The sequence below is a fragment of the Cervus elaphus genome, chromosome 23, assembly GCF_910594005.1.
Source record: "Cervus elaphus chromosome 23, mCerEla1.1, whole genome shotgun sequence".
Lineage (NCBI taxonomy): Eukaryota > Metazoa > Chordata > Mammalia > Artiodactyla > Cervidae > Cervus > Cervus elaphus.
In genome coordinates, this window is record NC_057837.1 from 71,203,165 (window position 1) to 71,227,681 (window position 24,517).

Below are 24,517 nucleotides of genomic sequence, written 5' to 3' on the forward strand. Positions count from 1 at the left end.
CTATCCATCTCATATCACCCTGAGCCAGCACTGAGACTCATGCACTGTATTCATCAGCATGTCCTTAGAATGAAGAGATGCATGGATGGAAGCATGGTGGACACATGGATACATGGGAAGGTGCATGATGCATGAATAGATGATTAATTACTATGTCTGTGATCAGCTTCAGCATGGCTTCAGACCACCTCTGTCCACCTTCTGCTTAATGAACACAAGCTCTAGAATGGACATGAGTTGAGGGTATGAATTTGCTATTCCCTTGGTTGGTCTCTGTCCTCTTGGGACTTTCAATGTGTAGGCATCTCTCTGCATGGATGAGGATTACAGGGTTGGAAGAAGCATATTTCTTCATCCAAGGCCCTTGTACCAGTAACCTCTTCCAGCCCTGGAGGAAGAGCATCTGGCTGGATTCATCCAGAGGTATTACAATTGTCCACACTGAGAGACCATCCTAAGAGGTTGTAGCCGGTTGGGTTCCCCAGGAAGCAGACTCTGAGACAGAGAGTAGCAAATGCCCCAGATTACTCCCCAGGAAGGCAGCAGGACTGGACCAAGAAGCTGTACACAATAAAACTGACATCCAAGATGGTCCTTCAGAGTAGTCCTAAGTTAGGGCTCCCTTCACACTTGTCAATACAGGCTGCCCTGGGCAAAGAACATGACCTACAGGGAGGTGACTGTCTTCAGCCGACGCAGTTCTGCAGAGGACCAACAGCCCAGGTTGACAGCCTGCAGCACCCGCAGCAGCCAGGGCGTAAGCCCTTTAGTCCTGAGTGAGGATCTTGACAGTGCAGAGCATCCCCACCCATCCATGTGGCTTTTTTCATGTTTTGAGAAGCCCTGTTAACAGCACGTCTACTCGTTTCTCAGGGTCCTCACCACGGTGTTAAATCTCCTGTCCCAGGGAAATGCTCCCAACTCAAAAACCTCGGTGGTCCAGCTCTGCATTTCTCTTCCTTGACCTAGTACTCTCAGAACTCAGTTCTACCTGCACTTACCGGGCTCCCTGGGGCACATGAGTACTAGGTCTTGCAGTGTCTTTGGGGGCATATAGATCTTCCTTGACTTTTGATGGGGTTATATCCAGACAAACTCATCAAAAGTTGAAAATGCATTTAATATACATAACCTACCGAGCATTCTAGCTTAGCCTAGCCCTCTTTACACAGGCTCAGAACACTTACATTAGCCTGTGTGCTCAATTGCTCAGTTGTGTCTGACTCTTTGTGGCCCCATAGACTGTGGTCTGCCAGGCTTCTCTTTCCAGGCAAGAATACTGGAATGGGTTGCCATTCCCTTTTCCAGGGGATCTTCCTGACTCAGGGATCAAACCCATGTCTCCTGCATCTCCTGAATTGGCAGGCGTATTCTTTACCATTAGTTTCACCTGGGAAGCCCTACAATAGCCCTACATTAGTTGGGCAAAACCATCTAATAGAAGGCTATTTTATGATAGAGTAATGCACTGAATATTGTACTGAAAGAGAAGATCGGAATGGTTGACAGGGAACTGTGACCACTGCAGCTGCCCAGCATCAGGAGAGAGGATCAGAGACCACATCACTAGGGATGGGAAGGATCAAAATTCAGATTTTGAAGGACAGTTTCTACTGAATGTGTATCACTTTCACACCATTGTAAAGTAAAAAAAAAAAAAAAATAGTCTTATGATAAGTCGGGGACTGTCTGCGTTCTGTTTCCTCCATCATCAGGCACAGCACATCCCCACTGGTTAAGTTGACACTTAACCCTAGTTGTGGCCCCTGGCCATGAGGGGAGGCAGATTCTGAGAGGAGCACCAGAGGCCTTGTAGGAAGGAGGGTTCTGCTTCATCTTCAGACAGGATGGGGGCAGGGGGGCAATGCCAGTAGTCACTTTTGCCGACTTGGATAGTTTCGGGGAATTTGAGAATTCAAGATTTTAGGGTGCATCAACTCAAATGTTCCTGTCCCATGTATCATGGTACCCATCTTTCCCAGTCAGGGACTCAGATGGGACCAAGATGGAAGTCTGTCTTCTGCTGCTCTCATGATGAGGGCCTGGGCCTGGGCCTTGGCTTTCTCTGCCCACAGGTTTAGGAGATGCGAGTTCCTCTCCTTGTTACCAAGAAAAGCCTCTGGTTTTCACGTTTTGCTTTCATTTGCTTATTAATCACACAAAGTTATCCCTTACCTGTTTCCAGTGTGACCACTGACCTTAGCAGCAGTTGTCTAATTCCCCTGAGATGCTGGATGCCCTTTGCCCCCATTTCTCAAATTTCTGATACTTTGCATCACCTGGTGCTTTCCCTTCTTTGAAATACCATCCCAGCTCACCACTGGGGAAAGTTTTCACTCTATCACTGCTGCCTCGCATCAGGGACTCTCTGAGCCTCATCTACTACGATCCTCACTGCCAGCTGGACAGCAGGTGGTTCAACTTCAAGATTGCATCTTTACACTTGCTTTCTCAAACTGCTCCTAATTGTACTAAATGCCCCAGTTGAGGTGTCTCAAGGGGTGGACTCTGAGATGGAGATGAGGGCACAGGCTCTAATTTTCATGCTCTGCCTCCAGACCCTGGGTAGATTAGTCAAGATCATATATATTAGTTACTGTCAAATATTTATACATATAGCTCAAACCCACTAAAAATTTATTTTTCTTTGTGTAACGAGTACATCTTGAGAAACACTGGGCTGGAGGAAGCACAAGCTGGAATCAAGATTGTGGGGAGGAATATCAATAACCTCAGATATGCAGATGACACCACCCTTATGGCAGAAAGTGAAGAAGAACTAAAGAGCTTCTTGATGAAAGTGAAAGAGGAGAGTGGAAGAGTTGGCTTAAAGCTCAACATTCAGAAAACTGAGATCATGGCATCCGGTCCCATCACCTCATGGGAAATAGATGGGGAAACAGTGGAAACAGTGGCTGACTTTATTTTTGGGGGGCTCCAAAATCACTGCAGATGGTGATTGCAGCTATGAAATTAAAAGACGCTTACTCCTTGGAAGGAAAGTTATGACCAACCTAGACAGCTTATTAAAAAGCAGACACATTACTTTGTCAACAAAGGTCCATCTAGTCAAGGCTATGGTTTTTCCAGTGGTCATGTATGGATGTGAGAGTTGGACTATAAAGAAAGCTGAGTGCCTAAGAATTGATGCTTTTGAACTGTGGTGTTGGAGAAGACTCTTGAGAGTCCCCTGGACTGCAAGGAGATCCAACCAGTCCATCCTAAAGGAGATCATCATGTTCTGGGTGTTCATTGGAAGGATTGGTGGTGAAGCTGAAACTCCAATACTTTGGCCACCTGATATGAAGAGCTGACTCATTTGAAAAGACCCAGATGCTGGGAAAGATTGAAGGCAGGAGGAGAAGGGGACGACAGAGGATGAGATGGTTGGATGGCATCACCGACTTGATGGACATGGGTTTGGGTGGACTCCTAGAGTTGGTGATGGACAGGGAGGCCTAGTATGCTGCATTTCATGGGGTCATAAAGAGTTGGACATGACTGAGTGACTGAACTGAACTGAACTGAAAGATAAAAGAGGTATTTTGGATCAGTGGATGACTCTCCTCCAAGTGGTGATTTAAAGATCCAGGCTCCTTTTCTCTTATGAATAGAAATCTGTATCATGTAGCTTCCAAAATCATCACGCTCCCCTGCAAGGCATAAATGGAAGGAGCATGGAGGGCACAGATGGGAGGTTTTAATGGGCCTGGCCTGGAAGTGGTACCCATCACCCCATTCACATTCCATCATCTAGAATAAGTTGTGTGGTCACACTGACTGCAAAAGAGCTTGGGAAACATGATCCAGAGATGTGCCCAAAAAGAAAAGGGAACCAACAACCAACAGCCAACCACTGTCTATAAAATTCAAGAAGCTGAAACTTTCCATTCTGATATGTAACTAGAGTAACATTAGGAATCTCACTCTGATCTGAACTGAGTCAAAGATGCTAAAGACATGTAAAGTGATATGAAGTAATTCTAAAATTCTTGGTTTTAAATGCCAACTTCCCTCTTTGTAGTCCAGACCTTCTGGATCCCCTATCCTCCTCTACGCTTCCCACTAAAGCCTCCCCTACTGCACCCATCACAAACCCAGGAGCATCACCTACAAAGAGCACATGTAAGATTTAGCACAACAGCCCAGGAGGAAGACATGATGAAATTCTGACTCATGACCCAAGCAGCATCTTTTATCTCTAAGACAAAACCACAATAGCTTATTTCTTTAGTTTTTCAGTCTCTTACAAGAGCTGTGACAGTTTCTTACAATTTTTTTTTTTAAGATGCAAACACTCCAAGGATCAGCAGTGGACAACTTAATGAGAAACACAATTGTTGCTGTTAGAAGTAAAGAGCTGATCGTGGTGAAATGTGAAGAAATTATTGCATTTATCTGGGGCTTGTCAGTTTAAGCACAGGAAGTTAATGTTGGGGAAACACAAATGGTCTTTGAACCAAGAGCATAATGCAGCTGCTTCTTCCTGCTACTTTTTGTAACTGTTTTTACATTAACTGCACAGGAGTTCAAATGTCCCTAAGATAACACATGGAGGATACCTTCTGGGAATAAGGCATACTACTTGCATTTTGAGATGCCAGTTATGAGCCTATGTATTTAAATCCCTTTCCTCTGATCTAACAATGAAAATGAACAAAGAAATCTAGAAATTTGACAAAGGGGAAGAATCCATCTCCATGTTAGAAAACAATGATGGTGTTCTCAACAGTGGGCTTCCCAGGTGGCGCTAGTGGTAAAGAATCCACCTGCCAATGCAGGAGACACAGGTTTGATCTCCTGTGTCTTTGATCAACCCACTCCAGTATTCTTGCCTGGAAAATCCTATGCTCAGAGGAGTTTGGTGGGCTACAGTCCATGGGTCTCCAGATTTGGACACGACTGAGCACAACACAGCAGAATAGGCACCACCAGATCAAAGAAAATACTGGTCCACTCACAGTGCAAAATAAGGAAAGGAAAAAAATTCATCCAGAAAGTAGGCAGGGTAGGTCTCTGGTAGAACCAGCATCCCTTCTTTTACCCCAGACCAAAAAAAATAAAGAAAAGAAAATAACAAGAGTGTTGGGAGCTAAAGGTGAGATGTTAGGCAAAAGGCAAATTTTAATCCCGTAAGGGGTGTAGGGACAGGACCAAGTGTACAAAAAGCGCAGAGGACAGGCGTTGTCAAAGCCCTGGCTGTGTCATCCCAGCACTTAATTATTTCTCTGCATACCGGCCTGACTGACTTCCAATTCCAGCACCAGCAGTGTTCCGTCTGAGGACGCTCTGTGACTACCAGAGCCAGCTCTGTCCACGTAAGGTGAACCAGAAGGATCAAGTCCCTCGAAGCAGGGTGTACAAATCCCTCAGCTTCCTCACCTCGCGGGCAGGATAACTCTGAGGCGCATGCTCTCCGCTGGTTCCCAGAGTTCCTGGTGAGAATGAGCTGCAGGTGACCGGAGGCAACCAGCTTGGTTTTATACTTTGTACCGGCTGCCTTTCCTTCCCTAACTCACTCCTTCACTCTCCACATCATGTGTGTCCTGAAATTACCTTTCAAGTAAAGTACTTGCCCTTCAATTTTTATCTCAGGATCTAGGGAAACCCACACAGGGAGGAAGTTAACCCCAGACTTTCTGGTGTGGGTGGGGGGGATCAAATCTAGTGGGGTTATTGCCACAGTGGGGTCCTAGAGCGGTCAACAGAATCCATGAGGAATGAGGGCTGTTGTCTTAGCTAATGTCGCTCATATGAACACAGGAAAGGATCCACTCCGGGGGCGGGGGGCGGGGGGGCGGTACCCCTTTAAATGCCTCCACCACCCCATCATACACACACACACATACACACAAGCTGGACTCTACTTCTCTCTCTCCTTGGGGAACATTTGAGCAGAGATGCTTACAATATCCGGCAGAAACCATCTCAGTCTTTGACAAACACGAATCTCTCAAAGAATAAGAAAATAAAGAAAAATCACCTACCATAAGAAAACAACAGCCCAATTCCACAGATGTTTTTCCTACCTCTACAGTTGAAAAACCTTTAGGAAATCTCTCCTCAACAAACACAATAAGATCCAAAAACACATGGCAGGATGTTAACACTAGGGGAATCTAGATGAAGGGGATGTGGAAACTCTGTAATATCTTTGCACCTTTTCTGTCAACCTAAAGTAAAACATAAAAACAAGACAAGACTAAACAAAACAAACATGGCATCTATGAATGAAAAACTCAGAAATCAGAAAATACTTTCAGTGGTAAAACAAACATGATGAGTAACATATCTAAATATAGTGGAGGCCAAACAATGGGTTTATATACCGCCAAAATCCAGATTAGTCATTTGGAAGATCAGTGTGAGTGAGTGACTGCCTCAAACTGAGAGGAAGGGGAGGAAAAGATGAATATGATGAGATAAGAGAGGAGAAATGGAGAATGAATCCTGAAGGCAGTAAGCTCCCATTTGGAATTCTAGAAGAAGCAAACAGGACAGATGGAGAAGCAATAATGAAGGAAATAACAGAAGGAAAATTCCCTCAAATGTAAGCAATGGACCAGCTCCCGAGGATGGCAAGTGAGTAAGTGCTGGCAGGAAAACCTGTAGTGAGCGGTGCCATGGACAGGCGCCCAAGCCCAGCCCCCAGACCACGCCTGAGGCCCTCGGCATCTGCCCAGGAGGACGTGGCAGAGAAGAAATGCAAACAGCACTGACTTGTCTGCAGATGCCACACAACAATCCAAGCAATGGAAAAGCCCAAGATTCTTGGCATTGTTCCTGGTGACCTGAGCATTTGCATAATCCCAGGACATCTGAGGAGCACAGAGAGGAATCCTAGCAGCACGTCTGCATAGCTCCGGGAAATGAATGACGCTAAGGAAGCCTTGGAGGGGATTTTTCTTAAGGGTGGGGATGGGGGTTAGAATTAGATCCCAGTGCTATGTTTTCCCACACCCTCCCAGTTTCCTTGCCTTCCAATGCCTGCTCCCACCCCTGCCACCCCATCACTCTCCTTACCCAGGCTGGAAAGCTTGAATGCCTTCGGACTCATCCTGTTATCCCTTAAGTTTATTTGGTCTCCAGATGATGAATTTTTTTTTTTTACTATTTTTTAAAAATTAATTAATTTATTTTTTTCAGATGATGAATTTTTATGATTGGCATCTGCGTGTGCGTGTGTGTGTGTGTGTGTGTCCTTTCCTCTCCATCCTCACAGCCTCAACCCAAGCCCAAACCCTTGAGTTTAACAACATCCCACCCACATGGTCTTCATGCTTCCAGACTAAGATATTCAATAGTTCAACACTTGGGCCAAACCAGTAGGGAGTGGTGGGTACTATAATAAACTGGAGAGTAAGTGCTCTGTCTAAAGGGAACAGTCACCACTCACCTCTAGCCCCTTGTTTCTCATGAGAACATGGATTCAGAGAGGTTAGATCTTCCAATTTTTAAAGAAAAACCAGAAATTCAGACTTCTTTGGTGCTAGGTCCTGATTTTTAAAAGCTGGCAATTAATTTAATTTTAAACACTCAGACTTTTAAAGTCATGTTGGTCTGTGATGTAGCTGTAACACCTACTCCTCAAAAATGTTCTTGAAAGTTAAATGTGGTACTGATGTTTACAGAAATGCAGACCTTCAATCTGAAAATACTGAATTAAGGAATCTTGTCTAATCTTCATACAACATAGTGGATACTGTCATTTGTGCTTAGAGATGAGGAAACTGAGATCCAAGAGGAAAAGACACTTGCCTAAAGTCACACAGCCAATATCAGTGCTGTAATTTAGATCCAGTTCTCCCCAGCTACACTTTGCCACTCAGGAAAGTGGAGCTTCTGAGTTCTGGTCCCCACTGTGTCCCTATATCAAACTGTGGGTTCTCGGAAAAGCCATTCTCAGACATGTGCTTGCCTCATAAACCTACCCTGAGCCTTTTCCAAGTTCCCCGTTTGGTTTCCCTTCATCTTTCACCACTAGCCAGAGAAGGCAATGGCACCCCACTCCAGTACTTTTGCCTGGAAAATCCCATGGACGGAGGAGCCTGGTAGGCTGCAGTCCATGGGGTCGCGAAGAGTCGGACATGACTGAGCAACTTCACTTTCACTTTTCACTTTTATGCATTGGAGAAGGAAATGGCAACCCACTCCAGTGTTTTTGCCTGGAGAATCCCAGGGATGGGGTTGCACAGAGTCGGACACAACTGAAGTGACTTAGCAGCAGTAGCAGTTCACCACTAACCCAACCTCTTCTCTTCCCCTGAACTCTGAAACGGGCTCCTATTTGGTCTCCCTGCCTCCAGCACCTCTTCTTTCATTAGTGTCTCTAGAATCCTGCCAAATATTATGCCCTAAAAGTCTTATAAGACTTTCAAGAAAAAAAAAAAAGACTTTCAAGAGAGGTAAAGGTCATACTCCAAGGCCTAATACTCATGTTTCCTTCCTAAGCCATGACTGCCCCTAGGTTTCTGCAGCCAAGTTCTTCAATCTCTCACCCATCCCTAAAAGCACTGTTTTCACACCTCTTCACTTTTAACTGGGCTGCTCTCTCACCTACATAATTTTGCTTTGGAGAACTCCTACTCACCTTTAAAGACCTGGCTTAAATGATCCACTGAGAACATCCCCAAGACTTTCAGTGTCAGCTGTAGTTTCCTGGTTGCCTCCTGGTCCTTTCAATGCTTCTAACAAAGCAGCAAGCCTCCCCTTGTGTCATAGTCACTTATTCATCTATCTGCATCCTCAACTACATGGCTCTCTGTCTTCTTCTATATGACTGTCCCATGTCTAATGAAGTCCTGTCTTGCAACATGGATTTTAAAATATAACTTGTAAATGAACAGTTACAGCTTTACAGACACAGAGAAGAAAGGAATAGAGTGTATCTTACAAGTTATTTAATTCAACGACCCTACAAGTCTGTAACTATCTCCCTTTCACCAAAGAGGAAATTGACCCTCAGAGAGATAAATATGCCCAAGATGTTGCCAGTAAGTGGCACAGCCAGAATTTAAATCCATATCTGTGAGCTTCTAAAATTCTCACTGATACCGTATTTCCCTTCCGTGGCAGCCCTTTGAATATTTCCCGGGAGTCTTCTTTTCATCTCGCTCAGCAATCTCAGGTCTTTAAGCTGCTCTTGATATGTTACAGAGTCATGATTCATCATCACCTTGAAGATGGTGAAAAAGTTCACCATGGTTCATGCTGTTGATTCCCACACCTGACCTTCTCCTCTGTTTCGCCCAAGGCCTGGACAACGTGGCTTCCTGGGGGCAAACACAGCTGATTTTAGTGGAGATTTGAAGAAAGAATGCAGATAGCTCCATTTACCCTTGTCTCCCTCACCAACAAGAAGCATTAAATACATATAAGATAAGACAAAGTTTACCAGTTTAGCCACTTTTAAGTGTACAGTTTAGGCATCAAAAGCATTAAAAGCACACACTTTGTTGTGCAACACCACCTCCATCCATCTCCAGAATTTTTTCATCTTCCCCAAAAGGAACTCCTTATGCATTAAAAACAAAATTCCAATCCCTCACTCCTCCTATCCCCTGGCAACCACCATTTTACTTTCTGTCTCTATGAATTTTACTCCTCTAGGTACCTTGTGTAAATAGAATCATGCAATATTTTATATGATTTTGTATCTGGCTTATTTCACATAGCATAAAAGTCTTCAAAGTTCATATATGTTATAGCATGTGTCCAAATTTCTTCCCTTTTTAAGGCTGAAAAATAATCCACTGTAATGGGTGCTCCACATTTTGTTTATCTATTCATCCATAGATGGACACTTGGGTTGTTCCCACATCTTTTCTATTGGAATGGTTCTGTGAGCACTGTTATACAAATATCTGTTCCAGTGTCTACTTTCAAAGGTTTTGGATATATAATCCCAGAAGTGAAATTGCTGGATCATAAGGTAAGTCTGTTTAATTGTTTGAGGAACTATCATACTGTTTTCCTGAATCACACATTTTTAAACAGTGAATTCTATGGTATGTGGATTATTCTGAAATGTCCTATAAGACAACTAGTCTGGGCTCTTTAAATCCCATTCCTAGGCATATATCCAGAGAAAAACATAATTTGAAAAGATATATGCACTCCAATGTCCATTGCAGCACTGTTTATAATAGCCAAGACATGGAAGCGACCTAAATGTCCATCTACAGAGAAATGGATAAAGAAGATATTGTACATATATACAATGGAGTATTACTCAGCCATAAAGAAGAATGAAATAATGTTATTTGCAGCAACATGGATGGACCTAAATATTATACTAAGTGAAGTCAGAGAAAGACAAATATGATGTATCACTTATAAACAGAATCTTTGAAAAATGATACAAATGAACTTATTTACAAAATAGACAGATTCACAGACTTTGAAAATAAACTTAGGTTTACCAAAGCAGAAATGTGGCCGAGGGCATAAATTAAGAGTTTGGGATTAACATACACACAATACTATACATAAAATAATCAACAAGGACCTACTGTACAGCACAGGGAATGCTATTCAATATTCTGAATAACCTATATGTGAAAAGAATAGATATATGTATACACATATATCAATCAATTTTCTGTAAACCTGAAAACAACACAGCATTGTAAATCAACTAGACTCCAATATAAAATAAAAATTAAATTTTAAAAATCTTTATGGTCATGAAAAATCAAAAAGTATAGGGAGAAGATTGTAGATTAAAAAATAATAAAGTGAACCACCACCAACAAAAATACATGAGAGAGAATGTGGTGGACACTGCAGGTTAGGTCACCGAATCCCCATCCCCACCCTTTCTTTCCTATCCTTGCATTGTAAAGGCTAGAAAGGATGGTGGGGGGAGGTATTCAATCTTATAGAACCTCTTGCAGCTCAGGGTGGGCTTGTGACACACCCCTGGCCAGTAAAATGTGCCGGAAACCTACTGAGAATTTCTGGGAAGGCTTCCGCTTTCCTAGCACCCCCTTCTTTCTGCCTACAGACATAGAGCTAAAACTGGAAATGGAGTGGCCCTCTTGTAGCAATAAGTGTAACAAGCACAGCAGCAAGGCACCACCATACTAAGCACAGAGGAATGAAACTGGTGGTGAGTCCCTGATGGCATCTTTGATCTGCCATACCAAAGCCCTGGACGCTCTCTATCTCTGGACTTCTTGTCACATGAGAGTTTTTTTTTTAAAGAATTCTTTAAGCAAGTGATAGATTTTTCTGTTATTTGCAGCCCAAAGCATTCCCATGGATTATAGGAAGACTTCCAGAAAGATAGCAAATTGCCTAACTTCCCTATTGCTCAGTTTCTTCATCTGTAAAATAAGAGTAATCATGGGAATTTGATGAAGTAACATCATAGGGTTGATGTGAGGACTGAAGTAGTTACTACTTATAAGGCATTTAGACCAGAGCTTACACATAGGATCCCAATGCATGTTAGCTGTTATTATTTCTGCTAGTATTACTATTACTGATGTTTGTAAGTAATAGTACTTACAAATTGATTGCAGAATGAAACAATATTCACAAAACTCCCCTCTCTGAATCCCATCAAATTGATCAAAGGGAACCTAAAGTAGAGACAGAGACTCCAGTGACAAAGCTAGGCAACACCTATGAATCCACACTGCAGATGCTGGCTCATGAGATGTGGACCAAGCCAAAGGACACACTGGGAGGAAAAGTGTGGACTCTGGAATCAACTGAATTCAACTTCTGCATCTGCAACAGATTGAAATTTTAAGTAGGTCACAACCTCTATGAGCCTCCATTTCCTTGCCTGTAAAATAAGGATGATAATAGTCCCTAAATCAAAGAGTTGTTGTGAAGATCAAATGAATTATATAAAGTGTTTAACCCAGAGGCTGGCTTATAGTAAGTGCACCATATTATCCACTGCTGTTGATGTTATTTTTGTTACTATTATCTCCAGAATCTTGGGAGACGTTTGATGAATACTTGTTGGAATCATGGTGGGTGGACAGATGGATGGATGGATCAGTGGTTCAAGAGATGGATGAAGAGTCTCTTGGAGGTCCAGGAGTAGGTCTTTACAATTCCCTGTTGGTCTTGGATGAGTTAACAACCTCAGGACATACACAGTCCAATTCATTATAGAATCTGCCTGGGCTCCCTCCTCTGCTTCCACAGAGTAAAAAACAAACAAACAAAAAAAACATGCTCTTAAAAAAAAAAAAAAAAAAAAAAAAAAACATGCTCTTAATTCACAGCCTCAGTGTACACAGTCCTACCCACCACTGAAAAACACCTCTTAACAAAACTCTAAAAGAGAAATACATCTTGCTGCTGCCACAGGAATTATAGGTTGTCAGCAGCCCAGCATTAATGCATATCCCTACACTTTATTTTTAATAGAAAAGTTGCTGGGCCCTTTGATCATGGGGGACCATGCCATCTTTGAATCTCCGTGCTGTTGTCTGAAAGGGAAGGGGGTCACCTATAAGGCCCTGCCCCCAAACAAGCCCGCCAGCTTCAACCAGGCCATGCTATAAATTTAATTAGCTGTTACCTTCAAATGTGGGTGTGGAGAGTGTGGGGCAGCGAAACCCACACCAACCTCAGGCACAAAGATAAACCTCAGCTTGACTCATTGAAAGGTAATTACAAGGACTGTCAGAAGCTGAGGCCGGCTTTGCTTTCTACTCGAGAAAGCTGTAGGAACCTGAGAATTCCACATATTTGAAAATAATCACTGAATTCCCACTGTGAACTCATGGGTCAAACACTCGCTGCTCCCAAATAAAGCTGTCTGAAAAGTACTTTGTTTCTTTCAGATGGAACCAAAAAATGAGATATTGCCTTTTGAACGAGTTTTAAATGCGAGGGGGAAGAACACCCGTGTTTATGAAAAGTCAGCTATGCACTGCTCTAGACATTTTATGTATATGTCTTCAATTCAATCACACATCTGCGAGGCTAGTCATATAGTTTCCCTATTTATGGATGGGGAGACCGAGGCTTAGGAATTGGATCATTTGCTCAGAGCACAAAGGTGAGAATGAATCTCTACCCATATTTATATGACTCCAAAACTTTGGCCACCTGATGTGAAGAACTGAATCATTGGAAAAGACCCCGATACTGGGAAAGATTGAAGCCAGGAGGAAAAGGGGCAACAGAGGATGGTTGGATAGCATCACTGACTTGATGGACATGAGTCTGAGCAAGCTCTGGGAGTTGGTGATGGACAGGGAAGCCTGGCGTGCTGCAGTTCATGGGGTCACAAAGAGCTGGACATGACTGAGCAACTGAAATGAACTGAAAGCTCATGTGAGTTCCCAGAAGCCCCCACTGGGATACTTTAGTAGTCAGTGTATCTTGTGGCTGATGCTGTTTCCTGCCTGGCACAGACCTTCCCAGTTGCCCACAGTGATGTCACCTCTCTGGCCCAGCCAAATAGATGCTCATGCTGAGCTGGCCTGTGTCTGGTGTTCACACACTGGACAGAGTCTCAAGGGCGATAAAGCTGCTCTGAACCAGCCATCTATATAGTGTCCATGACTGAGCCCTTGAACCCTGCTCCAGGGTTCCACTCTCGTTCCCTGTTGGGACTGACGGTATAGCTGTGGATAGACACCGGGACCTAGTTCCTACCACCAGACCCCTAGGGCTGCCCCACCCCTCCAGATCCCTGGCTCATGACCACATCACCTTTCTTCTCTTTCCCCTGAAACGATATTTAGTGAGTGTGTTGTAAGAGCCAGGCTCAGTGCACATTCTGAGGGTCCAGAGGTAAACAAGATAGCCACAGCCCTCGTGGAGCTGATAGTCTAGCAAAAAAGACAGACACTAATCAATCAGAGATCAAACATGATTGATTTCCAGAATCACACATTCAACACACCCAGTGGTCCTGCAGGAGCACTGTTGACAGAGTACCCAGCACTGTGGATAATCTCATGGATTCTTGTCCCATGGATTATTTCAGTTTACCCTCCACAAGGGTCTATGAGTTGAGTATCAATTTTATCCCAGCTTACAGATGAAGAAAAGAGTCCCCGAGAGGCTGAGCAAGCCCAGAGGCTCACAGTTGACAAGCGGAAGACTCAGGGTTTGAACCCAAGCAGTGTGATTCTAGACCCCACCCTTAGGGCTGTTCAATGATGCATCCCCCTAGGACAGACTTGGATAGCCAACCACTTAAATTACTTTGAAAACGAATTTTAAAAAATGATTCAATGAGAGGCCAGTGTACTCACACTGGCCAGACATCACCTTTTAAAACAGCTTGTTTCCACCACTCGACAGGTGTCCGGGTGACCCTGAGCATGAAGCAGGACTCATGTCTTTGCCAGGAGGGAGAGCTGTGGCTGAGGACAGAGGACAAGCCCTCCCAGCAGCCCTTGGCAGGCCTGATCGTCTGGCCCACTGGTGTCCCTAGCGAGAGGCCACAGCTGACTGCCCTCTCCTCCCAGGCCACAAGAAGGGCCAGCCACTGTGTACAGACAGCGAGCAATTGATTTTGGATCTCTTCCTCTCTCTCCAGATCGCAGAAACCCATCAATTACGCACACACATGCAGCCTATTCGAAGGATGGATATTACCTTCTGCGCTCATGGCAGAGCCGAGCATCTCCATCCAAGCACAGATGGAAGACAAGGGCGTGGGGTTAATTGATCAAGCGGCACCAGCTCCTATGCAAGGGTTGGCTCAAAATGGCTAGTTTCGCAGATGCCCAGGCCCCTTGCTCGCTGGTCTCCTGTGATTAAACCAGGTCACTGATGTGCTTTTGAACAACATACGTGAACTTACTCATTCATGTTCATCTTGTCTGCCACAGAGTGGTCACCTTGGAATACCTCGCTCACCTTTCTCCATTCTGCAATCCTGTGTTGACTATCAACCAGAAACAAAGCATGGGGCTAGGGCTTGGGCTGGGATGTGGGTTACAGTTCAGCGCAATTTGTTTCATCTCAACCAACATTTTCTGAGCACCTACTGGGTACAAGGCCCCATGGTAGACAGCTGGTAAGAAGATATGTCCTTTTGTTCAAAATGTGACAAACAAAAGTGTGTCCTTCAGGATGCAGGGTGTGAGGGGGGCCAGAGGCTGGGGATGGGCAGAGCACAAGTCAGGGGACCACACAAGACAGAGGGTGCTAAATACTGGGAGAAATGGTAGTGAGTGTTGAGCTCAGAAAGGCAAGACTTGTCACAGTGTTATTTCCTCTAAATCTATCCTAGGTCCAGTTTACCAAGCTGGCAGGAAGTTTACACTGTGTTTCTTACAAAGAGCCCACTTTGCAGATATCCAGGGGTTGTAGGTCCACACTGGTAGCCTTTGTGAGGGTTGTTCCTTAGCCCTCAGGTTCCTTGGTGGCAGATGGCAATACTGCCTCCGTGCCAAGTTGGGCTCAGGAAACTGCCCGACTGGGAGCCCCAATACCAGGGACCCAGCCTCCATAGTCCTCCTCTCTCAATCTTATTATCTTCAGGAATTCCCTTCTCTCAACAGAACCCCAGACAACATGTGCTTCCTGATCTTTGGGAACGTGCTCTCCCTCCCCTATTCTGGTCACTTGGTTCCACTTTGTCCCTCAAAGTCCTCTCTCCCGCCTCACTTTGATTTACCTTTCCTGCACCCAGGAAGCCCAGGTTCTCAGGAACACCAAGAAAGAGACTCCTGTTTAGGCAGCTTCTCCTTTCCCCGCTTAGCAAGGGAAGACAAAACCCCTCTCCACTTAGCATAGGGAACACAGGCGCACACACAAATTAACGCATTACGTTATCTCATGTCAAGGCAGACCCAGATGTAGAAGTACTTAGAAAAGTTTACTTGCAGAGTGTAAAGGAGTCAGGCTTCAGAAGGACCAGCTCCCAAACACAAAACACAGCAGTTATTTCGGGGAAAACAATTGATGAGTCTCCAAACTTGCCGGGTTTACATTTATCTGCTTATGGAGTAAAAAAAACACTTTCTCACACAATTTTCAAAATTGCAAAGGTATCTTCAGAGATAATCATAACAACAATCAAGGATAAACCTGTCTTTGTTAGGGAATTCAGAATTAAGGAAAGTTATCCAAGGATTTATTATTTGGGGGACCCTGATGTTTGGGGTTTGTCTCAGGGTTATGAACCTGTAGCTGTGCTGGTTCAGAGTCTGTTTTTTCAGCAGATGTGGTATATGAAGTGATTGATCATATGGGAAGCTGGGCAAAGTAGTCACTGGGGCTTCTACACACCACATGATCAATAAAGAAAATGCAACAGGAATCCAAACTATTAATAGTTGATCAGAGGAAATCGTGACTCAGTAACAGACAAAGCATGGGCAACCTTATATGTGGATGGGGGAGGACCTAGCCATGTCCTGGGGGCGTGTTTTCAAAGCCAAGTGGCTCACCTTGGAGCAATGATGCCAGGTGAGGTGGATGAGCTGATTGAAGGTCAGGCCAGGGTCTATGGGTGGGTTTCTCTGGCACCTTGCCTGTCCATACTGTGCCAAGAACAGCAACTCTACGCCAGTGGCCTCAGAGTCCTTGAAATATTCATAGGACACAGAAATCACTTAATCCAGCCTCTTTCAACTCAGATGGGGAAACTGAGGCTAGAGAGCTAGGGTGTGTCCCTACAAAATCTTCAGTGATAGTATGCTCGGCCTTCAGGTCGGAGGATTGGGGGCAGGGAGTGGATTTTTGAAAAGAATAAAAAGATTCAGAATCAGGGATGGTTTGTCAGGCAGGGACTGACACGGGCAATGCCATCTCCTATTAACATTTTTGTAAAAGTAATTTTAAAGGATAAAGATGAGAATAAGAACAAATTTCTTATGCCGTTAGCTGCCACGGAAGGCCATTCCCAGGAGAATCCAAACACTCTGAACAGATGATTGGAATATGGACACAGACTCTCAGTGAGGCCAATACTCCTTATAACTGTTATACTGCAGAGGTCTTTCTTTGTTCTTATGTATTATCACTCATTTTATTTAAATGTAATAATGCACATTCACTGTCAAATATCTAAACAATAAAGAAGGAAATAGACTAAAAAGTGTGAATTCCCTTTAATAGCTACCCCTAATCTCACTGTCCTCCCCTAAATAATCTTAGCAATTTAGCAAATACCTTTCCAGATGTTTGTACTTATTCACCAATTTGTATGCATATAAACTCATTTATAGATGAGTTTTCCTACTCAAAGGCAGTAAACAATATATCCTTTGGTTTTGCCCTTATTTGCACTGAGCTTGGCATCACAAACATCTTTTCACATCATACAGCTTGACCTCCTTCTTTTAAACAACTGCAAATTATTTTGTATGGGTATTCCATAATTGATGTAAATGTTCCTTATTAATGCACATTTAGAAATTTTCAAGTTTCTTACTAATATAAATAATGCCATGAATATCTTTGTACATATATGTACATATTTTATAGAATAGATTCCTGGAAATAAAATGCTGATTCAGTGAATTATGTATATTTTGTACTCTTGGCATCACTTCAATATGGGAGATTCATTTTGTACCTCCCTCACTAAACAAGATATTAAAGACTTTTAAATGTTTGTCCATTTGATTGTAGAAGATAGAATGACATTTTAATTTGTATTTTCTTAATTACAAGGAAGGTTGAATAACTTTTTATGTGGACCTGGGGTTGTATCAGTTCACAGCCTCTGAGAAGCAGATGCCAAGATAGGATTAGACAAGCAAGACCTTCTCAGGAGAAATACCTCTGGAGGACAAAAGGCAGAAGGAGCAAGAGGCAGGAGAGCCTTTGGACCAAGTGCAGGTCTGATACTTTTGTGACAGAGGAGGGGAAGGAAGAATTAGGTGGGAATATTCTCAGACACAGCACAGTTCTGAGAAAGCCTCCATCAGGCTACTGGGGAGTTTCTGAGGGTCCTGATTCAAAGACCCCGGTGTACTTGGTTGCTGGCTGTGAATAGGCTGGGGGAAGCTTGGCCTGGAGTGACCATGGAACAAAAGATACTTTAAATTGAGGCTGTCAATCACTTCTCCCCACAAGAGGTTCTTCGGAAAGGAGATCCAAGCAAACTTGCTGTCATCTTTCCTCTTCTAGAAGGTACCTGGCCTCACTCTTTGCCTAATTTTCTTTTTAATAATTTTATTTTTGGCCATGCCAGGTCTTCGTTGCTGCATGGACTTTTCTCTAGTTGCGACAAGCAGGGGCTACTCACTAGTTGCAGTGTGCATGCTTCTCACTGAGGTGGCTTCTCTTGTTGAGGAGCACGGGCTCTAGGGTGCACGGGCTTCAGTAGTTGTGGCTCCCAGGCTCTAGAGCACAGGCTCAGTAGTTGTGATGCATGGGCCTGGTTGCTCCAAGGCATGTGAGAACTTCCCAGATCAGGGATCAAACCCGTGTCTCCTGCACTGGTAGGCAGATCCTTTACCACTGAGTCACCAGGGAAGCCCTGCCTGCTTTCCAATTGCATATTTGTCTTTTGTTATTGATCTGCAGAAACTCTTTTATATCTAGTGTAGCAGCTCTTTGTTGCATATGCTGTCGGTGTGTTCTATCAGTCTTTGCTTTCTTTTAACATTGGCTCTGTGTTTCACTGTATACTTTTAAACTTATATTTTTTTCTACAGTAAATCTGTACATTTTTTTCCTTTAAGTCTTCTGTGTCTTACTCAAGAATGTTATCTTCCTTAATAGAGAAATGCAAATCAAAACTACAATGAGGTACCACTTCACACTGGTCAGAATGGCCATTATTAAAAAGTCCACAAACAACAAATGCTGGAAAGGATGTGGGGAAATGGGAACCTTCCTACACAGTTGGTGGGAATGTGAGTTGGTGCAACCACTATGAAAAACAGTAAGGAGTTTCCCCAGAAAACTAAAAATAGAATTTTATGATCCAGCAATCCCACTCCTGGGCATATATCCAGACAAAGCTATAATTCAAAATGATATTTGTACTTTTATGTTCATTGCAGCACTATTCATAGTAGCCAAGACATGGAAACAACCTAAATGTCCATCAGCATATGAATGGATAAAGACGACATGGTACATACATACAATGGAATACTACTCAGCCACAAAAAAGAAAATAACGCCATTTGCAGCAACATGGATGCAACTAGAGATCATCATACTATGTAAAGTAAGTCAGAAAGAGAAAGAAAAATATTATATGAATTTCTTATATGTGGAATTCTAAAGTATGGCCCAAATGAACCTATCTACACAACAAAAGTAGATTCACAGATGTAGAGATCAGACTTGTGTTTGACAAGGGGGGTGGGGGTGGAGAAGGGATGGACAGGGAGTTGGGGTTGGTAAATATAAACTATTATATGTCAAATGGATAAACAAGGTCCTACTCTATAGCACAGGACATTATATCAAATATCCTGGGATAAACCAGAACGGAAAAGAATATAAAAAAAGAATGTATATATGTGTGTAACTGAGTCACTTTGCTATACAGCAGGAATTAACAGTGTAAATCAACTCGACTTCAATTTTAAAAAAAGAAGGTTGTCTTCTTTTAATAGAAAGAAAAAAAGTAGGAGGAGGGTCCCACCACTTTATCTCATACCTTCCCTGGCTGCACAACACATTATGGACATAAATTTAGTATAAATGATTATATTATGCACCAGCCAGGGCTTGATTGAGTTTGCATCTCATCATTTCCAGCTTTTTGCCAGCTAATTATTACAAAATATGTTTCCTTTGGAAATCAGTGGCTGGGCTCTATTTGTTCATGATCTCTCCCTCCATCCCCACATACACACAATATCAATTAATTTTATGCAACAGAAAAAAAAATCTTTGCAATAGAAGACATAGGAAGCTTCAGCATTTGAGAGGAGATATTGCTTCTGTGGTCGGGGAGACCCCAGCTAACAGCAAGCTGTGAATGGAAGGCAGAGAGGCCCAGTTGGAGCCCCTGATCAGGGGACCCCACTTTCATGCTCAGAGAGCTGGAGAAACCATTCTGAGGATGGTGACCCTCCCCACACATACCTGGATCAGCTCTGCAGCTCCTTTTGGCTTTCTTTATAGTAGCTCTCATAAGACATAATTGTCTCATTTATGGCCTGGGAACAGGAGTTTCTCAGCACTTTTAAGGCTTCCCATTAGGCAAATAGCTGTGGCTATCTGCTGACCACTAATCCATCTGGAGAGGGATTTGTGAAGAAGAGCCCACATTGAAGGGGATGGGCCAGCCATCACTGAGCAAGACCTTCTACTGCCCCCAAATTCACCTTATTCTGGCTTATCCCCAATGTCACTACTGTCAGCTCCTTCCAGGGGCTTGCAGGGGACAGCTCAGCATGTCCCTGGATGCCCTCTGCCACACCCATCCACCCTTGGCTGCTCTTAAACACCCCCAAGACCACAGCAATTAGCCCCAGACAATTACCGGTGATCCAGGACTGTCTTGAGCTCACATTTTTATGTCAGGATGAATTTGGATTCTGAAGTTGATCTCCTTGTTGTGAGGGTTTTATGAGGGAAAGATTAAATCGTCCTCTGATGTGTGCTTCATTAGGTCCCAAATCCTTGTAGAGTCATTAAAGCACCTTCTCACTGAAATGCTCTCAATCTCAGCTTGATGGATATCATCAGGAATAATCTCTCCATTATTTGGGAGTTAAACTGCCTGGGAAGCTCTGCCAGACATGATTTTGCTGAGGTCCTTTGAGCCTGCTCCTTCTGCAGCTGGTGACCCCCAAAAATCCATGAGTGTAACAACACCAGAGGCTTATCTTCTCCTGTTTTTCCCAGGAAACCACATTCTCTATCCCTCCCCTAAAGGAGTGGATTTATCTTGATTCAACTACACCTCTCACCAGGAGCCCACCACTGCAGATCTCATCAGTGAGCTATGTAGGGGTCAGTCCATGGTCAAGGCACAGCCTGGAGCAGGATCAGGGCTTAGTCCACGGCTAGGGTCAGGACTCAACCAAGGATGAGGATCAGGGCTCAGTCTGGAAGTAGGGTCAGGGCACAGTCTGGGGCCAGTATTAGAGTTCAGTCATAGCCAAGGTCAGGCCCCAGTCTGGGATGAGGATCAAGGTTCTGTCTATTATCAGAATCAAGGCTAAGCCTGGAAGCAGTGTCAAAGCTGTGTCTGGGTATAGAGTCAGGACCATTTTATAACCAGAATGAGAGCTCAGTCTGTGGCCAGGGTCAGGGCCTAGTCTGTGACCTGGTTACCAGCTCAATGGCCAAGGCATCAACCCCCCCCTCAGCTCAGGGCATAGGATTTGGCACCTTGCTTGAGCACTCCGGGTCTCAAATATCACCTGGCCTTGTTACCAGCCGGGTTGTGCCTGAGAGACTCAAGTTGCTTCAGTTGAGAAGCAGCAGGCAGGAGTGTTTGCAGGTGAGGGTCTGGATCAGCGGTGTGGTGAGGAAAAGCTGGGGCATAACCGTGAGAGGTTTGGACCGGTGGCAGGAGAAGCCAGTGTCACCAGGACCTCAGTCTCAGAAATCCCAGGCAAAGGGATCCCACATTATTACAATGCCTTCACAGCAAAACTTACCACTTGCTCAGCTTTCTGGTTTTGGAAGCAAAAAGAGCCAGAACCTTTGGGGGAGGATCCAAGCCTATGCCAAGTTTCCCTCTCATCACGGTTGAGGGAGGGAGACGAGTGAGGTCATCCTGCTTAGCATAAAGCATGCTGAACATACTGGGTGACCTTCAGCAAACCACTCTCCCTCTCTGGGCTTCAGGAGACTCATCCACTAAAGGAGGAGCTGGAATGGCTCATCTGCCAGGTCCCTTCAGTTCAGCCCACTGTGAGAAAAACCACCAGTTAGAAGGAAGTGTGATGAAGATGTCCCAAGCAAGAGAGAGAGGGCTTTGCAGATCCAAGCCCCCGGACCAAGTTTGGTGTGACTAGGGGCACTGGGTGAGACAGAACTCGTGGGAGAGGAGGGCAGAAAGATAGGTAGTGCCTGCAGGGCCTGGGTGCAAAGGAAAGGAGTCTGGTTTTTAGTCCTGCAGGCAACAAAGAGTCTTAAAGGGTTTTTAACAGGAGAATGAGCACCATTGGGTTTGCAGTGGAGGATGATCTGTCTTCTGTATGGGCAGGACGGATCAGAGGAGACAAAGGTGGAGACAGGGAAAAGACTATGCAGTTGTTCAGCCAAGACATGCTGGATTAGGAAAGTGGGCAGAGAAAACAGTGGGAGAGAAACAAATTTGAGAGTGATTTTGTGGGTAGAATCTACAGAACTTGATGACAGCAGACATGAGGGTCAAGGAGGCGTCGAAGGGAACTGGTGAAGTCCAAGGCTCTGGCTTGTACAATAGCGGGATGGCAGTGAAAACCACTGGGATGGGGAGAGCAGAAGAGAAGGACTGGAGGGGAAGATGATGGCGAACTCCAATCTGGACCTGTTGAGTCTAAGATGTCCAAGGGACTTCCAATTGGAGGTGTCTAAGAATTGGAAGGACTGATGCTAAAGCTGAAGCTCCAATACTTTGGCCACCTCATGCGAAGAGTTGACTCATTGGAAAAGACCCTGATGCTGGGAGGGATTGGGGGCAGGAGGAGAAGGGGACGACAGAGGATGAGATGGCTGGATGGCATCACTGACTCGATGGGTATGAGTTTGAGTAAACTCTGGGAGTTGGTGATGGACAGGGAGGCCTGGTGTTCTGTGATTCATGGGGTCACAAAGAGTCAGACACAACTGAGCAACTGAACTGAACTGAACTGACTGAAGAATGAACTGAGAATATGGGCCAGGAGTTCAGATGAGCAAACTGGGCTGAGGACATAAATTAGGGGAATGCGAGCCATCACTGAGGGATCATGTACAAGGAGAGAAGTGAAGGGGTCCCAGGATGGACCTCTGGGACACCCCAGTAATTTAAGGAACCAACAGAGAAAGATAAGTCAGCAAAGAAGCCTGAGAAAGAGTAAGCAGACTGGTGGGGTTGAGGGGCGGGTAACAAACTTGAAGAGATGGTATATATTGGGAACTGGAGAGAGAATGGTATTGAATGTGGCCCAGAGACAGTGTATGAGAACTCAAAGGATTCAGTGACCATGGAAGTCATTGGTAACTTCAGAGAGAGCAGTTTCTGGGACCCTTCTGGGGGCAGGAGCCAGGCTGAAATGAGTAGAAGAATGAGCTGTGGAAGTGGAGACAATTCTTTGGAACCATTTTCTCAAAGGGGTAAGGTAGGATCAGAGATGGAGGAAGGCACGGGGTTGAGGTAGAAAGGTGTGTTCTAAGCAAAAAGAGACTTGGCCTTGTGTAAATGCTGGTGGGAGGGATCCCATGGAGGGAGAAATTAAAGACACAGGAAAGAGAGGAATTGGGGAAAGAATGGGTCACTAGGTGTAGGCTATTTACCACCATACAAGGCTTGTCCCATATATTTTTAATATTTAATCCTCTCAACCTGCCTGTGGTTTCGCATAACCACACTTATTTCCTTCTCAAGCACATCCCAGAGTCAAGAAATTATTTTAATTATTCTTAGACTTGTTTATTGACTCTTTCCCTGGCTCTCTCGAGGGAGTTCCTGCTCTCCAACACTCCTATCTTATCTTGCTTGATTCTTTATTGTGGCACTTAACACTACCTGATATTATATTACCTGCTTGTTACTTGCTTTCTTCTGCCTTCCACATCAGCAAAAATGGAAACCCAGGGGAGACGGGACTAAGTCTGACTTGTTCTCCAGTCCATCCCAGCGCCCAGAATCATCCCCAGCTCACAGCAGGCACACAACAAAAGAGTGTGAAATGAATGAGCAGAATGAATGAACGATCTAAGAAAAGGTTCTAAGAACTACATAGTACTGTTCAAAGTGAGGGAAAGAGAGAAGAGCCTAATGCTGATCATCTACTGCATAAACAGCTTCATCTAAACAACTACACAGCACCTTTTGGAGGCATGAAATATGGGCCCCTTTTCAGAAATGAAGAGAATGAGCTCCAGAGAGATTTGAAATAGTGTCAGAAGTGGCACCACTGATATGTGGTGGCATCAGAATTGAAGGCCAGGATATTTTTATTTTGTTCCCTGTTTTTGTTGTTGACTGGCTTGTTTTTCTCAAAAACCTGGGTTTATTTCCTGCCTCCCATGGCCTCTGGGGATGATCACAGATTCTTCTCTGCACCTGTCCTCAGGATTGCAGACCCGGGAGGAGGGGCTGACAGAGTCTGCCATGTGTTCCAGAACCATCCCCTGGCTGCAGGCATGCAGAAGGACCCGGTGCCTTCCCCCAGCTGGTAGTGGCCGGGGCCGAGTTGAAGACAATCAGGAGAGAGATTTGAGAGAGAACATGGGCCTGATAAGTGTTCGGATGTGGAGCAGAGAAAAAGCAGGACGTCCAGGACGGTCTCCCAGGTTTCAGGCCCAAGGAGTGGGTGGCTAATGCTGCCAGTGGCTAAGACCCAGAGACCCAAAGAAGAAGCAAGTGTGGGAAGGGAGGTGGCTTCCATCTTGAATGGGCTGAGCGGGTGGGGTCCATGGACACCCAGGTGTGGTGTCCAGTCTGAAGCTCAGGGGAGCGGCCAAAACC